At 36.9% G+C, this 18,319-nt stretch overlaps 2 protein-coding genes across 5 annotated transcripts in view; both read left to right on the top strand.

Annotated features, from left to right (window-relative positions):
* Nca (neurocalcin homolog) overlaps positions 1 to 18,319 on the top strand; it is a 145,923-nt gene that overhangs the window by 58,586 nt on the left and 69,018 nt on the right. The window lies entirely within an intron of this gene.
* Positions 1 to 18,319, top strand: part of LOC114359272 (neuronal calcium sensor 2) — a 134,606-nt gene that overhangs the window by 58,536 nt on the left and 57,751 nt on the right. Inside the window, exon 3 of the mRNA XM_028313585.1 lies at positions 13,455 to 13,503. The gene's annotated coding sequence lies outside the window, so the exon portion shown is untranslated. The remainder of the gene's footprint in view (positions 1 to 13,454; positions 13,504 to 18,319) is intronic.

Consider the following 18,319-nt stretch of genomic DNA (forward strand, 5'->3'; position numbering starts at 1 on the left):
TAACCGCCCGACTTTACGGCGTTATAAAATTCACGAGGCAATACGACGCGACCCCAGCGACTTCTGCTGCCTGATAATTCCATCTGCGTTATTGTGGAATCCACAGCGCTTGGCACTGAACACGGTTGCTGATTTAACGCTTCTGGGACTTAGCAATTTACTTCCAATCTTAAACCTGGTTAATACTACATCCGCTTGTCACCTTCACTGTAAAATGCTGTTTGCACCTTAACACCTATTTAGAGACTGGTAGTAAAGTTATCTGTTAGTATTCCCGGAACACCACACGAATCCATATTAAATGTGAATGTGTAGCATTCATGATTTCATTTGAACTGTAAATAGCAGTATGTTGTCGTCAACTCGTCGCCCTTCTAGAAACAATACTCACTAACTCTACCCGACCCGCTGAATTGATCCGCGAAAATTTCCATAGAATTTTTGTTGCATGTTTAACGCTTGAACGATCGACATGCAATCGGTTGTAGCGAAATTTAGTTGCTATAACAATTGTATGTTCTCCGCGAGCGATTTCCCTCGGTATCGGGCAGGTTAGGGCGCATCACAGTCCAAAATCAATATCTCGTGAAACTTAGGACCATACCCCTATTGAAAGCTTCGCACAAAGCTTCGCAGTCTAGTTATACATGTGTAGCAGACACCTGTGCGCGTTACCTTTTCCCAGCACTTCGAACCTTAAACGGAGTATAGAAATGTTCTCAACACCAAAACAGCTCGATCGTTTTCGTTTACAAAAAGATTGGAGTGCCAATACAGAAAAAGATAAGCTGCATTTTTGCAATTGCATTCAGTAAATAATTATGTGAATGGATATTATTGCTATCGTTGTTCGTAAGCAGTAAGCATAGAACGTAAAACATTGTTAATGAAATCTTCACGCATATTACGCGTGAATAAAATCCCTATCTGCGTTATTTGCCAGCGGATATTGTCTGACAAATAAACGCGAAAAGTGGTATTTCATGCATTACATTTCATTATTTGCTCGTGTCCAGCTCAAACGGTGTTGATGAATGTTTAAATTAACATCGCCATTATTACGATACAAGGTATAAAAGGAATCAATAATACATTTCCCGTGCTATAAATATGAATCACAGATAAATTATATTATTTCAAGTCAAAGTCAAAATCTCTTTATTTGCCTAGATTATTTAAATACTTGCTAAGAAATAAAAAACAAAGAAGAGAAGATTATGTGAAATAAAAATTACCTTCACACATAGCATCGTTAAATTTGACACGTCAAAATATAGTAACTTCTTATGATGGAGGGAATCTAGTTATATCTTACTGGAAATTCAGCCCAAAAAGGGTAAATTGGGGATCAATATTGATAAAACGGCTTGACCGAACATTTACTTACATTGCAGATTTTAGGATTGATGTGGCAGATATTTCCTCGCCAATCTCGAACGTCTGCCAGTTTAGTAACTGCGCTTAGAAATGGATACGTTCACCGACATCCATTCAATATTGTTTTGTAGTGTTTGAAAGTAGCTATCGTCTCTGAAAGCTGCCGTGGAGATGTAGGGCGTATATCAGACTAGTGTTTCTCTCCGCCCGCGATCCTATAAAATATGGAACGCAAATCCGATTAGCGAAGTGTTATCGGCGGCGAAGTGGTCCTTCAACGCTTGATCGAAAAGTAAAATGGCGAGTTGAAAGAGCATGTTAGAACTACTTCTTAGAATATAAAGCAAAGAATTAATTCTATGAAAGAAAAGGAATTCACTCCTAATAATCCCAGTCTATAAATATTATTATTTGGAGACCCGTATGTAGAAGACGCAATTCGGGTGGCGAATCTAGCGAACCGTTTGTAATGTTCGAGTTCTCATGCCCTGTCACATGCAGAAGCCGCGGTGAGGGTGAGCCAAACGCTTTGAGTGTATTTCCATTAGGTAGCAACGGCATAAGCAATGGATTGACTATATTGGATGTCAATGTCATTTACTAGCATGGCTCTATCGCGAACTGGCCGTTTCCGTTGCCGACTGGTGATCAAAGAGATGTGCTAGAGCTAAGCCTATTCAGGACTGTGTGGACCCATACAAATGGTTACTACGAGATCGAGTGCCGAAGCCTTTCCACTAAGTGATTGGAGCGCGGAGTCCTGGTACGGGATTACCGGTCTGATCTTTCAGATTTAAACGAAAATGAAATTTTGCTGTCACACCGCGGAACTTCCGCGCCGTTTTCCGCCGCGAACTCGGTTTGACATGCCCCGGACGCAGCATTTGCTTTCCGCAAAACCGCTCTCGTTTCGCAGTTCCGCTTCTTAAGGCGATTACTGTCGTAAAAGTGCCAGAATTAAGTTTATTTTTAAATAATAAAATAATATCTTGGTATATTCTCTACGCGGTTTTAAACGTTTTGAATATTTTTCATGGTTTCTTCAACATGTTCAACAGTAGGGGAGCATTCTTTCGAAAGTTTAATCAAATTCTTAATAACGAGCCGTAATTAATATGATTCGTTACTGAAATTAAGCTTGATTTAGGGCTTCGTTATAAGATCGTCTTATAATAACCTACCTTGCAAAAGTTAAATCTATTCATATTGTTGTAATTTTCAATGTGATTGTTTTCCATAAGTAAGTCAAACATAACTTTTTTGTGAGCAGTAAGCCTAGTTTTTAAAAGGTAATTTAAAAATTGATCAGTGTAGGATCGTGAATTCGTGATAATACAAGAGTTAAAGTGACGTGAATAATTGATACGAAATATTATTATTTGATTCATAATGAAGAAATTAAATTGAAATTACTCGCACATGGCGTCAGATATATTGAAATTGGTTGCTAATTTGCGCTTTCGCTGCAATCCATACATATTCCGCTGCGAGTTACGTGTAATTCAATCCTTCACCTTCAAAATCGTAGGGACGGAAAATTGCATATAGAGCGAACTGCAGCAGTAATATTGCACTGGAACATTCAACATTAATATGAATGATGACTGGGTAATGATTTCGAAATTCTATTTAGTCCGTCAGACAGATAATAAAAAAATGTTGGACACATATTTATTTATTTTTTTCATAATCGAATAATTACAGTATTATATTGAGATGAAATGTTGCGTGACGTCACTTTTGAGTAAAAAATTTACTCTAGCGTGACGTAACGCGCCATTACAACTCGATGTAGCACTGTTATTATTTAATTATGAAATAAAATAAAAAATACGAGTCTAATATTTTCTAATAAATCTGTCTGACGAACAAATAATTGAAATATTGTCATCTAACCTATTGTTAAGTACCTATGGCTTTAACAAAATATACTTTTTCTGCAAACGTAAGATTTTTGTGACACTATTTTTTTCCCTCCAATTAAATATTTGCAATGAATTTCATATTAGACATTATTACTCTATTTTTCATTAAACGTCATCAATGAGTACAATGAGCGAATAGACATCAAATCTTTTCGCAATCGTGTAGGTAGTTACTTGTCTCTATATAAATATGGTTTGTTTTTATTAACATTATTTATTACTTAGAGCACTTTGTAAGTAGTGCTAGTAGATATTTAACAGCTAGAGCTTTTCCGACCTCCAAAAATGGGAGCCTCCTAAAAGGTGTGAGTGGTTTGTAAGCCTTGCCGAACTTATAAGAAAAAATATTTATGTTTTTATATGCTCGTGTTACTTTAGCTATTCAAAGAAATATGGTAGCGCGAGAGAAAATAGTTATCTTAGAATTCGGTTTTAATAAAGATTTGCTTTTTCCTGGAAACTGCTAAACATCAAGCTTCACTATAACTTACTCGCCGTTTCGCTTTGGTTTTTAAATGTTTCTGTAGGGGTTGTTCTACGTCATTCCTGAAAGTTTCAAAGCTTTACAAGCCTTATACAGTTTTAGCAATGAAGCCTACCTAGTATTTTATGATGACATAGAAAACCAGTTAATAGTTATTAGTTAAATTACTTACCCATAATACCTAACTTTAAATAACATTCTATCAGCAAAAATTTATTTATGTAACAAAATTGTCAACTTTCACTTTTATCAACATTTTTTTAGTGTAATTATTTATAATAATCTGTTTAGTAAGCACAACTTACATAATAAGTATGGATCCCTAAAACACAGGCATACATTTTTGCTTAGTTTAGGTATAGGAGTCCTACCAATTGTTACTAACTAAATAATTTCATAGTCCCGTTTAAGTTTCTTTTAAGCGACAAAAAAGGACAATGAACTTTGAAAACAAATGTTTTTTTTTATAATAAAAAGCTTTATTTCTAAGAATTTAATAATAATAAGATTTACCTACTGAATGACCTCCACGTGGACCTTACCGTTATAAAACTAGAATTGAGATTGAATTTAACAGAAATCCATGTAAAAAGAATTAAAAAATAGCAAAAGGTTTTCTTCACTTAGCTAAACTGTAATTGGTTTGTTCGTTGCTTCGTTGTACTTTTTGCTTTCACTTCGCAATTTCCATCACGAGGTGCGTTAATATTCGATGTGATAGTGGGCTATTAAGGTCAATTACACTCGGTCAGTTGTGTTTAATAAGTCGCATAAATAAATAGTCTTTATTCACTTGCACGCCACCATATTTATGATAATTTCAGCTTGGCGCACTATTGATTGTTTAGGTGTACTCTTAGAAATGTGAACGTTCACACAGTTAAATAGGTATGTCAGTCACTAATAAAGTAAAAAGATATATAGGACTGTTAAAGCACAAGTCATGTACATTAAATCAAGCTTAACACTGTGGGATCTTAAGTAGATTTATGAGTGTTATTTTCATCATCATCAACATCATCATCATCATCATTTCAGCCGTACGACGCGACGTCCACTGCTGAACATAGGTCTTCCCCAATGTTTTCCATGTTGATCGATTGGTAACGGCCTGCGTCCAGCGCTTCCCTGCTACCTTTATGATGTCGTCGGTCCACTTTGTGGGTGGACGTCACACGATGCGTTTTCCGGTACGCAGCCGTACTTAGTCTTAATTTGCAACAAAAAAAGTTTTTGTCTGAATGTGTATGAGGAAAAAGATTTGCAAACCTTTTTCGATATCAATCGATTCTGTTTCAGATATTGATTAGGTAAGTCTATAAGGAACCACCTGAATTTAAAATTCTATGTATGTCTAACATCGAGAAATATTTCTCATTCTATAGGAAGACTGGGTTTTATAAAAAAATGTGTTTGAATTGGTCGCTAGTGGGTAAATTTCAAAGAACAGCTGTAATGTAATTAAATTCGCAATCAAAATGAAACATTTTATCTACCGAGGCGGATACAGATGACACTTGCAACGCGTCATTTTGACGTCATTTTAATATCCTTTCATCAGAGGTGTTGGACAGTATTTATTTTGTTCATTTCAACGAGCACTCGTGAATCCGTAAATAAGCTGTCGAATAACCTACAGAAATGAGAATGTGAATTGATAGAAAACCTATTAAAAAGTGTTTTTTTTCACGTCATAAAATATTAAAATATCCATTATAACGAACGAAACTTTTGGCCGCACTTTGAACTCAACCAAAAGAATATAAAATATTATGTTGTTACGAGTAAAAGTAGATAAAGTTACTTAATTGAATTCAACGTAAATATTATTACGAATACAGTCAATGTTAATTAACAATTATCTGGTAAGAAATAATGTTTATTAAGTTTTAATTAAAAGCTTTTTTTAGTATAGAGATTAAAATAATTATACTACACGCCGTTAATTAATGTTTACAAAAGTTACTCATTGCATTGTCTCAATCACACATGACTACTTATATGGAAGATTTAGATCTACAGCAACCTGACCAAATGGTTCAAACATTCATCAATATGAATCACTTTTCGCAGCGATGCAGTTTCAAATCAATCTGATAAAAAGGGAGTGTTACTTACATGAAATCCAATGGTTCTGTACACAGTAATGGAAGGATTACGAGCTTCAATATTCAGATGCATCTGAAATGGTTACCGCTGATTACGTACTGGCCGGTATTAAAGGATTATTGGAATGAGACGCGCCGCAGCTTTATGTATGCAGCTGATGATTTTACTAGTTCTCTCTGAGAGATTTAATTGTATCCATTAGTGGAGTTTCCATTAGCGTCAAAGCCTCTAGCATTGTAATTAACGCCGTGAATAGGACTTATCGGGTGCACTCCAATTCCATACATTATTAATCTGCGCATCCTAAGCATTCAGCCATTATTACTCTGCCCCATTTTTACCTAGACGCTTTTTAAAAATAATATATCATAGCAAGAGTTTCCTTTCCCTTTTTCTATTGAACCCGCAATTAATTCCCTTCGGGGCCGGTCCACAACCGCAGCGTCAATTATGAAACGGCGGCCATTTTTCTCTAGAGCTCAACCACTCGATTCGACGAGTTTCAGTTTAAAAAGAAAGTTTATTCTACCAACTTTAAGTACATTGTTTATTTAATTAAAATAACCAAACTTCATTCATAATTCGTACCTAATTAGAATTAAGCTTGTAATTATATCGGTTGGACATGCGATATCTACGAGTATATTGAGGTGACGCGTGTAGCCATCATTCACACATTTGTTAATTGCGGTTGCGAACCACTTACCGTTGGCGTTGTAGTCCGAAGCGCGAACCACTAGACCGGTCGGCGTCTGAATTACTCGTATTTGTATTTAATTTGTAATTACACTAATCATAAGTTAAATAACTTGTTCTTAATTGTTGAAGTATATTGTTCGGGTACAGTGCCCTTTAGAGCCAAAGCACACACTGAGTTGCGCCGCCGCACCGCAAAGCCAACCCACTCGTGTTTCGCAGATATGTTTAAGTAAAACGTCGCAGCGACACCGCTCCAGAGTCGCACCGCCGCGCCGCAACGCATCGTGTGCTTTGTCTCTTATTTAGTAATTGTACGCAGACGCAAACGAGCTTTCCAACGGCTAATTACCGTTATGAATTGGTCGCGTAAATTCGTCGTTGTCGCCGCCTGTTAATCAGACGACAGCCCGCCTACCGCGGAAGTGTATGAGACAATGTAATTAGATAAAATGCAGGACTCCGCCTCGAGGTTCTCTCTCGTGAAAATAAACGCGTAAATTTGAATGATCAAACGAACTTACCAAGTGAAGTTCGATCTAAATTATCCTGTTTTCGCCGAAGAGATTTAAGCAGGATAAATTATAATCTGATTCCACAATTTCCACGATCCGTCGCGTTTATAAAAGAAACATTTTACTTTGACTTAAATAACATTTTATGTTTCTCTAGTTTTTGCAAACTTTTCGTAACTTCATTTTATTTTCTAATTTTATGTCCAATACTTGCAACTGTTTTAACGCCCATTAAGTTTTTTTCGCTTTATGAGCTTAGAATATGAAAACAGCCGTAAAAAATTAGAAAAGTGCGTGTCGTGTCACGCCCAGTGTAGGGTTCCGTCGTTGTCGTCCTCATATGTCAGAGCACCCCAGAATGGTCTGGTGCCCCGAAGACGACAAATGTTAGTACTAAGTCATGAGCTATATGATATAAACCCTCCGTATCATGACATATCAGATACGTCAATGACCCTGCCCCATGCTCCCGCGCCGTTCTTGTCCCCTCCTTTTCAGATGCAAAATGTAACCAGTGCACTAAGTTTACAGTTCACTGGCTGACAATAGAGTACATTGTTCTTGACGAAAGTTCATTTAAAAGTAAAGTCAATCCCCGGCTGCATCGCTGGGTCTCCAACTCCAGATGGCATGAAAACACGCGCACCTAGTTTGTAACTTTCCGCTGGAAGTCATGTTGGCTGACTCGCTTAGGTCACAGTTGAACGCGCATTCGCTCCCAGCTGCGCTCGAGGCAGCCTGTCAGAAAATCTAGTATCGACACTCCTTAATGGAAGCGGAATTCTCATTAAAGTACAAAGCAAACGCGATCTTTCAACTTTAGTTGGTGCATGCTTTATAGCACATCATTCTTAGTGGCTCGCAGTTCCACCGTTCGCTTTTATGACCGCTCAGGCAAAGAATACTAAGTATTGCTAGCGCAGGTTCAAAGGTAACAATGTAGTACTGTGTAGCCTGCGTGAGTGCTAGCGCCCGGTACAATTGCGTGAGTAATGAACGCTCGCAGCTTAAACGGTGTGTTAAGAACAATCGTCTGTATGTGAGGGTGTAGTTATTGCTGTCTTTCGCCTTTTTCCTTGTTTTAAAACTCTTTCGTAGGCTGTTGAGTAAGAAACCACTTCATGATTAAAAGTTCTTACATATTGTTAGGTTTTTAAAAAAATATTTCTGTAGTTTATTTTTAAACCGGATGTCAAATAAAAAGCAGAACGAGTCAAAAAATTTGGCACGTGTACGAGTAAGGGTATTTGACTGCCTACATTTAAATCGTCTTGGCGGTTATTTTTTTAATTTACATGGTTAATTTTTATATTGGATTTCGAATCAAAAGCCGGGGTAGTCAGAAATCAAGCACGTGTAAGGGTATTTGACTAAGTCCCCACATTTTAATTTTATTGCGACCCATTTCTTTTTTGTATAAAAGGGATTATTTAATTTTCTGTCATCTGTCATTCCCGGTTAATGAATTAAATTACTTCATTCGATTTTGTGCAAAAATAGAATGCTTCTTCCTCATGATTTACTGAGAATACCAGAAATGAAATATCAATAAGAAGCTACTCTATAGCAATTAAGTACTCAATTACCCATGTCGCCTGTTTGTTCCTCTGTCAATGACGAGTTTGAATATTATGAAATAACGACAAGCTAGCCTGTCGCGTAGGCGTCATGGAACCGCGGTCGAGTTTCGAGAAATGTGGACCGATTAACCAACACTAAAGATTGCTTTTCTCAATTATTTTAAAACAAATTAACATTTACAGTAAGCTAGGAAAACGCCTAGATGTAAAAGTTTTATAGCCTTCGTTTTTAATCAGTATTTCTTCCAATCCTAAAATAATCGAAATTAATTACTTAGTAACGAATTCATAAATCGAAATAAAGAATATTCAATTTATGTAAAAAAATACCTCCACAAAAGCTACCTTCGACTGTTATTAAATCCTAACTTACTTAACCGGGTCAGATATTGATAACTCGTATGTCAGTCGGCTTTCAATTTGAATAGTGGAGACGAGCTTTTTCACTTGAAGCTCACATGTCATGGGCTGGCAGACTCTTAATGAACGGATTGACGAAGTCCGACTGGGTAATTAAAAATATATATTTACCCGCGATACCCCTCGATCAACCCGAGTCGGATGTCAGATGGATAGTCGTCCCCTTTAATTATTCGCATATTTGCGATGGCAATCAGTTCAGACTGAATTATTCGCTTCAACCGAACTATTGTGTAAAGCTCGGATTCGCGTGCCCAATCAAATCGGATTGGACAAAACATCGGCTCTTGTGAGTGGATAAAGCAGGCGGATTGGTATGCAAACGAACACAAATTGATGCACAAATCTTCGGAGTTCGGACCAGCCAATAGATTTGGTTCGCTCTACGGAACCAAAACAGTTCCCTATAAGCTGAAGCTTGCTGAGGCGAAAAAATAAATGCAGAGTGACATCTCAGTAAATAGTACGAAATTGGGAACCTGCTTACATTGTTTTGGAGGGATTCAGAGTTTATTATTGTGTAGGGTTTTTGTGTAAAATACCTACAATCCTACATGAAAAGTAGAGCTTTTAGTTTGATGAATTCAGGTAAGTTTTTAACATAAACATTACACATTTACACAACTCCGAATCTACGGTCCCTTTCGTTTGGCGGTTTTGAATTCATGTAGGTAATTAGGTATGACCACAGATTACTAATAAGTTATGACTAACAAGATATTAAGGCTGAGTTACACGATCTTACTTTAGCTTTAACAAACGTTAAAATTATGTCTAGTTAAGTTGGTGCAACTCAGCCTAACTTACTTGTTCATATTTTCTGTAGAATGCAGAGGTATAAACGGAATCATTTATAGATGGTCATTTGAGTGCAGATTTCGAAATGGATTTGCAGCTACTCAGCATTTTAAATTGCCTTCTCATTCAGGACGGGTCGCAGCTCGGTTTATTCCCGCGTCGCTTCCGCAGCGACCGATCGTTTTGCCCCTACGTTGCCTATACCTATCGAACAGTACAGAATGTCCCATCCGAAGCTACCCCGCACGTAGCAAGAATAGCAAATATTTAAGATAGAATGTTTTACACGATGGATTCCTTTTTAACTGACTTCAACAAAACGAGGAGGTTCTCAATTCGGTAGGTAGTTTTTTTTCTATGAATTACGCTGAGATTTCTGAACCGATTTACGTGATTCTTTTTTTTATCGATGCCATTTGGTCCCATAAAAATTTAATTAAAGGTTTAGTTTTTATTTTATAAGCATTTTTTAAATTGCCTTCTCATTCAGGCAGGACGGGTCGCAGCTCGGTCTATTCCCATGCAAGCCTATACTTATCGAACAGTACAAAATGTCCCATCTACTACGCCGCACGTAGCAGGAATAGCAAATATTGAAGATAGAATGTTTTACACGATGAATATTCTTTTGTTTTTATAAGTAGGAAATTATTTTAAAGATTTTATGAAGTTGCTCGGAAAAATTGAATGTCTCAATCTACATTTATTTGACCAATTACTAGCTCTCACATACTAGCCGCAGTCATTTACGTCAGTGCGTTTTAAAATTATTGAAGTAGAATTTTTCATACGCAATCTTTTAAATTAGTTTTCGATAAAATTAAATGATAACTTATGTGGTACATTCTGTACACTAGCTTAGTTTCATGAAAATCGATCCCATAGTTTTGCATGAAGGAATAACACATATTCACAGTTTTTAATAAAAGTGTCGAAGTATAGATGACCTTGAGCCAAAGCCGGAGGTGCCTTGTATTCCCGTATGCATTTGCCAATTCAAGTTTTGAAACTCTCGAGCCGAGTGCGGTACGAGTAAATCGAGAGCGAGTGTATTGACAGTACGTATGTTCGCAAACCTTTACAGTTCAATATGTTACAAACAAATATTCCGACCTCAAACGAACAAGTTAGTTGCACACCAGTTTCGGTTCTATTGAACTCGCTTTATTAATTAAATTGTGTGCTACACCTACGCAAATGCACGGAAATGGGATGTAAGTAAACTTTGAACGATATTGTTGTACCTATGCAGTTTGCAGTTCAACAAACCGCGTATTAGGTGAGCTCGTGTACGCCGTCGATTTTGATACATTTCGGCGTCTGTGGGGAACTGGAGAAACTAGAGAGAATAGAGGATCTTCGGTTTTATGAACGCCGAAGGTTACTTACTTAAGTAATGTGATAGAAACAAACCGCACTGCGACTTCTTATAATAATAATGTTCCATTTTTTGTTTTATTAACTGATTTTTTTAAAACTTTTTATATACGAATATGAAAGTTTACCTTGGAAACTATTGTTTTGACTTTTGCATAGACATAATGTTTAGGCTAAAAAAAATCAATAACCCCACATGGAGGATGATGGCTAACTAGTGCACTATGCAGCATCTATTTTCCCAAAAGTATTGAGTGAATATTTTTGAATTTCTGGCGCAGGAATTTTGTCTTGTACATCGCCTCACTTTTGAGTTCCGCATCCAGGCCACCTCTAATCGGCCGTCCGAACTTTTGCTATTGCATTGTGAAGGCAGACCGACAAGCGTCTGCCAGATATCCGCAATAACCTAGCACGACTATCGGAGAAATTCCAAATTTTATAACAGCTAGCACAAATACTTAATTTTACCCAATATTTGATTGTAGCATTTGGAACGACCTCAGTCTTACTCCATCTGAAGTTAATTAAGTTAATTTATTCTCGTGACATAGATATTTAATGCACAGAGAAACTTTACCGTAGTCTAAGTAAGGCTCCGTCATCAATTTGACTAATGCAACCAGCAACTATAGTTTGCTAGTTCACAACACACTCCCGAACTTTAGCAGTGTTGCACGAAATCGAAAAGTTTAGGAGATAGCGCATAATTAATGTTCACCGGCTATTATGTTATATTCGAAATATAAGTCCAAACATGAAATAAGGCAATATCATTTTTCGAGTATCAAACAACGTTATAATGAATCGGGAAAGAATTTCTCATCGGAAAGAGAAATTCCGATCAGCTTCATAGTAATTTTCATAGTTGCGAAATTGACTTTTTTATTTCCTCTCGACTACCGCCACGCTTCAGTACGATAGCTAGTTTATGTAAGTATTTTCCGTTATGTTTATCGTAAAATATACATAATGTGTATTTTATTGGCTTTTCTAGCTAACAATTTCAGTTCATCTGCCTTTACGAACGGTGCTGTTATTTCAAAGCATTTTTAGCAATATCGTTTTTCCTAAAAAAAAAAAAACTCCACCGTGTGCTTTTGCCGACTGTAGCGGTAAGCAAAACTCTTTGCGCCGGGTATAGGCTACGGCGGTTGCGATGGTAACCAGGTTGTTGATGTCAGGAGAACGTCAGGTAGTAAAATAGGAGATTTTACAAGATATTATATTTTATTCAAAAGTGTCTACGTGAGTTTCCATATTAAGCCACGTACCCTTTACCGACTATTTTCGGGGAATGTGTGTGTTTGTTTAGTCAACAATTTTGGATTTCGTTTGGCTTCCGACTGTTTCGACAAACTGCCAATTTGTAAAGTGGTATCATTGACAGCAAGAGCTCTCAACTCAGATATCTCAATGCGTTTTGTACGTTGAATAGTAGTCTCTGACATTTCGTTCGTTCGTTCGTTTCAGCCAAATGACGTCCACTGCTGGACAAAGGCCTCCTCCAAGGTTTTCCACAATGCACGGTCCTGCGCTGCCCGCATCCAGGCTCTTCCCGTGACCTTTACGAGATCGTCGGTCCACCTAGTAGGAGGCCTGCCCACGCTACGTCTTCCAGCCCGTGGTCGCCACTCGAGAACTTTTCTGCCCCAACGGCCATCGTCTCTACGAGCTATGTGCCCCGCCCACTGCCACTTGGTTTTAGCAATTCTGCGAGCTATGTCGGTCACTTTGGTTCTCCTGCGGATCTCCTCATTTCTGATTCGATCACGCAGGGAAACTCCAAGCATGGCCCGTTCCTCCATCGCCCTTTGGGAGACCTTGAGCCTTCTTATGAGGCTCTGACATTTACTGCAATCAAAATCAGCAATCTTGTTAAACATCAAACAAATTGAAGTCAAGCTTTAATTTTTCGGACGCAATGCTTGAGTACAAATGTATGCTGAGGATTAAGTAAAATTAAAATAGCTTTGAACTTAAAGTAGCCAGCACTCATTTCATAATTCAAGGACACTCTGAAAGCGTTCTGCTTTTCCTTTGAAGTGAGTCTTAGTGCTCAGGAACTGACATTTTCCTCTTTAGTTCAGAATTCCATTCCAAGTATTTACGTTTTGCTTGATTCTTGGCTGAATTTATTCAACCGCACTAATATTTATTTTTGTTTTTCTAGGTTGCCTCGGGACACATTACTCATTTGCTGCTACGTGTCGAAGTAACATGTAAGTATCTTTATATTATTAGTTGTTTATTTTATATTTTGAAATATCTACTTCTTTTAGCTAGTGTTATTACAAAAATGCAGTAGTACCTCAAATGGAAATAACGATATTACCGGAGATCCGCGTTGTCGGTATACTCAGGTGTCGGTCGCTTTTACAGTTGATTCCACTTACCCAAGCCGTCTCAAACAAATCAGATTTCTTAAGCTTTTGCAAAACGAGATATTCTTGTCCTGGAGGTTAAAAGGAAATTATATTAATAGTTAGGAAAAAATCCTACTTTAGAATAGAGCAACAACAAGGGTTTCGCTCAGATTTACGTTCATAATGGTCGATCTTTTCTCTAAATAACTACTTATGGCTTGAAAAAATGGCTTTAAATTGTCATTGTTTGAATTTTATATGAGTTTTTCACATCATCTCTTCAACAACGCTGACTGTAAATGAGGCTTTAATGCTCCTATTTTTCTCAAAATGCGAAAGAACCAAGCTTGCCGTCCATTACAAGCTGCGGTAAACAAGACTAAACAAGAATTCGGCTCCGGAATTCCCGTGCACAAATATGCCTGCAGGGGCACTAAAAAACGAAATCCCTCAATACGATAAACGCTTTTGGTATTTGCTAAGCGTCTCAAATCCGGTAAACGAAGTTCGTTATGTTATTTTCTTTTCGAAAAAAATCTGCAACCACTCGATGGACTATGTATTTTATGGCTGAAGTTTTACTTTGGAAAATGTATCAGGGTCATAATTTGCCCGGTGAATTTCATGAAAGCACACATGAAGTTAGTGGTAGATACAGCGTGCCACGTGTTTCACACAATTTAAATTGGAAATGCAAACTTTCTCTGTCGTTCTATTATTGTTACCAGACAACGGGAACTATTTAATGAGCAAACATTGTAACTACTCAACAAAATTTTGTTAAAATATAATATGCACTGAATATATTTTGAATGATTATTTTCTTCTGCTAAGATGTACGAGTATCGTAGTTGGCGTTTGAAATAAATACTGGCGCTTGGCGAAATAAGTCTGTTTTTTATGAAAAGATTTGGATATACTGTGCTATAACCCCGGCAGATCGGATCAAAAGAAGGCGAACCCAACGCTCTGCTGGTATATTAACACATGGAATATGTTAGTAGCTATCCACTTTATCGCGAATATGGTGCTCTGTATTCTTTAGTGTGCTGTCAGTCTGCTTACTTACTATTTTTATCCCAAGAACTTCTGACCAAACGGCATCTCACTTAATTTTATGAATAAAAAATACGTAATCTAATAGTGTATTATGTTTAATAATGGGAAGCTTCGAATAAAGTATAATTAGCAGGGTGTCCACAGTCCATTAGATGCACACACATTGCACTCTGTCGTGAACTGTCCCATGTGAGGTCAGGAGGAGGTTATTTCGTAGCGGAAGATTTACAGGTTGTAAATCAGTAATGCCCGTAAAGATCACTCTTATTCAAATCTACGAGTACAATTCCATGACTAAGTATGCAAGTTTTTAAATAAGTAGTTTTACTTTAAAAAAGTTCTAGCGCTAGTTCTTAGAATGACTGAAGTTAAAGCGGAAATCAAGCAATCACATTAAAATCATGAAAAAGTACATGAAAAGCCTCTACTACCCTAACTCTATGGCATTAATGTGTATCCGACACGCATTTGCTTTACTATGTCGCCAGCATATGTTATGAGTATTAAATCTACACGCGGCAGCATGTGGGCCAAGTTGGGGAAACAAAAAGTTACACAGATAGTTTCAGATAGCCAGCTTCGAGCTCCTCAAAATTTAAAATCTACTTGACCTAATAAACACTTGCCACTCTGCTCTTCTTAACACCATATCCTAACTTTAAAAAACTTTTTTAACGTTCACGAGTAATGTCGGCAAATATGTAGCTACATACTTATTTCCTCACTCGTCGTAATTTTATACATTTTTTACATTTCTTACATAACATCGCTAACTAATCTGACTTACTGATGCGTGACTAAGTTGATAAATTGATTGATCAACGCTTAAATATGTTTTGTTTGCCGAATGGAGATCTCATTGGTATTAAAATGGCCTTGGCCTTATTTATTGCAATAAAAATACAATTATTGCTTAGGGGCCATCCATAAAGTACGTCACACGAATTTCATGATTTTTGACCCCCCCTCCGTCCTTGTCACAGGTGGTCACATTTCTGAGACCCCCCCTCCCTAGTGTGACGTCACATGTTTTGCAATTTCACATCGAAAAATTATTAAATTACCAGCAGTTCCGAAATTACTTTTAATTCCATTTAAATTAAGTACTTTTTTTATGAAATCAACATTATATCAAATATTTGAAACAATTGAAATGTGATGTCACGAAACTTAGGACCCCTTGTCACACTATGTCACACTTTGTCAACCCCCTCCTCCCCTCTTTACGTGTGACGTACTTTATGGATGACCTGATTGTGGTCAAAGTGGCAGTGGCCTTGTTATGCATAAAAAAATATTTACCCTTTTTTAAGTCCTTAGCACACGTTCAGGTCTCAACTTTTTTCGGCACCAACTTCAACTTCTGACAACTTTTGTATCGAGCTTGGCCCTCATTTTATAATACTTTACATTACCTTTTTGTTAGGTTACAAGCTTATTAACATAAATAATATACGTACTACTATTAATATCGTAAATTTTAATATAATTAGCGATTTGTAGGTCATCGGTTGATACCAGTAACAATTTTTTGTCTACCTACTGTAGGTACTCGTACTGCTGCTTTAAAAAAGTTACCATTTTTTTTTGGACTATTATAACAATCGCTGGTTGGACTTGGGTGCTTAGATGGGTGAGCTAAGGGGCTCTCAAAGTCAAATTTAAGCTACATTTAATTATACACCATAGGCATCTATGCCATGGATATTTTAATGTGAAAATAATGCTTTCACTACAAGTACCTATATAATTTACTTATATTCCCCGCCTCAGACAGTATTAATGTTAGGTAGGACTTTAATTATTTTGATTTGTTTTAAATATAGGGTACCTAGCTAATAAAACTTTTTAATTATTAAAGCATAAATATTTTAATATCGTGTATCAAATTTATTAGGTTAGTAAAATACTAAGGAATATTGTTTCGAAGAACTAAGGAAACTTTCCCTTGCTATTTTTATCGATTTATACTTAATCCTATTTCTAGACGATGTCCCAGTTATGTCCCTGGATATAAAAACTAGGAAAGAGAAAGAATTCCTCTTGATAGGTTGTATTTATTATTGACATCCGTTTACTGAGAACTCATTAGGGACTATCGCCCGTATTCACAAACATTACTAAGAGGTCGCGTGGACGCACAGTGCAGATACACAACGCTGTGCGTTCGATTTGCTGTTTCACTTAAGCAAGCATCGTTTGTGAATATGGGCGCAAGTCTCTTTAGTACTTACTCACTCCACTCATGAACAGAGGGTAGACTGATGCAATGGCAAATACGAGTACCTACTTCGCCTCTATTTGCTGAGACCCATCAAATGGGGACAGCGGGAATGGATGGAATGGAAATCTAGAAATACTACGGCTCTAAAACGGAATTTCAGCACACCTTTCTTCGCACATACGCTATTCTGACAATTTTTAATATCGATATGATTTTACTAAGGCTGAGCTACACCACCTGACTTTGACCGTAACTATACAGGGTGTTAGGTAAATGGGTATATGAGCCGACACTAGCCCAAGTTAACATGGGCATATAAATGGTATGGCGAAGTCAGAAATTTGACATCATCATTTTATTTTTTTAAATTTTCATTCAAAATAAATGTTATAAAATCCGATTTGTATGAAAAATAAAATAATTAAAATGAAGATATCAATTTTCTGACTTCACCATACCATTTATATTACCAAGTTAACATGGGCTAGTGTCGGCTCATATAGCCATTTACCTAACACCCTGTATATAACGATAACTGGTGATTTTGGTATGGAGTTTGACAGATTTTTGACGCTTGTTAAAGTTAAAGTAAGATGGTGCTCCCTAACCTTAGTTTGTAAGATTCGTGTGCCAAAACTCTAAGGCTGAGTTGCACCACTTTATTTTAATCGTAACAATAACAATAATAAAAACAATAACAATAATAAAAAACAATAACAATTATAATAAAAAGCACCGGTGCTTTTTGTATAGAGTTTGACAGATTTTTGACGTTTGTCAAAGTTAAAGTAAAATGGTGCAACTCAGCCTAAAGAAAGTCTACCTACGGACTAGCGGAGATGAAAACTCGTAAAGAAAACTCTGAGTAACCTACCAAAAAGCTGCATCATCTAATATAGCTGTTTTAGACTTGCTTGTTATCAAGTACCATTATAATGTGCACGATTAGAACACTCCGGAACGGCATCTAGGCATTTGTCCTAATTGTGAAAAAAAATTCTTGAGTAAAACACGTACATTTGGTTTCACTTGCAAGTGCATTTGCAAATCGCTAACACATTACGAGTAGGTAAGTACTTAATTAGATGGCAGTACTATAAATCTCATAAAGGAATGTGACTAAAATAAAAAACTTTTCCTTAAACATTAGCAATTTGATTTTAATTGTTGTCAATTACAGTTCGCTATTTCCATAAAATTTTTAAGACAATAGCCTGAAAACGACGTTTACACAATAGGCTTTGAGAAATAAATTAAAGTTAAGAAAAATCCAGACTCCGTCAGAACAATCGTGTTGATTATTGTAATTTGTGTTTGTGTGTTCTTCAAACGGCGTCGGTGTGGCCGCAATGACAAATGGATTGGCTCGATCACATGGCCCGCGCCTCT

Source organism: Ostrinia furnacalis, unplaced genomic scaffold (assembly GCF_004193835.3).
Source record: "Ostrinia furnacalis isolate ACB-3 unplaced genomic scaffold, ASM419383v2 OfSCF4280, whole genome shotgun sequence".
NCBI lineage: Eukaryota > Metazoa > Arthropoda > Insecta > Lepidoptera > Crambidae > Ostrinia > Ostrinia furnacalis.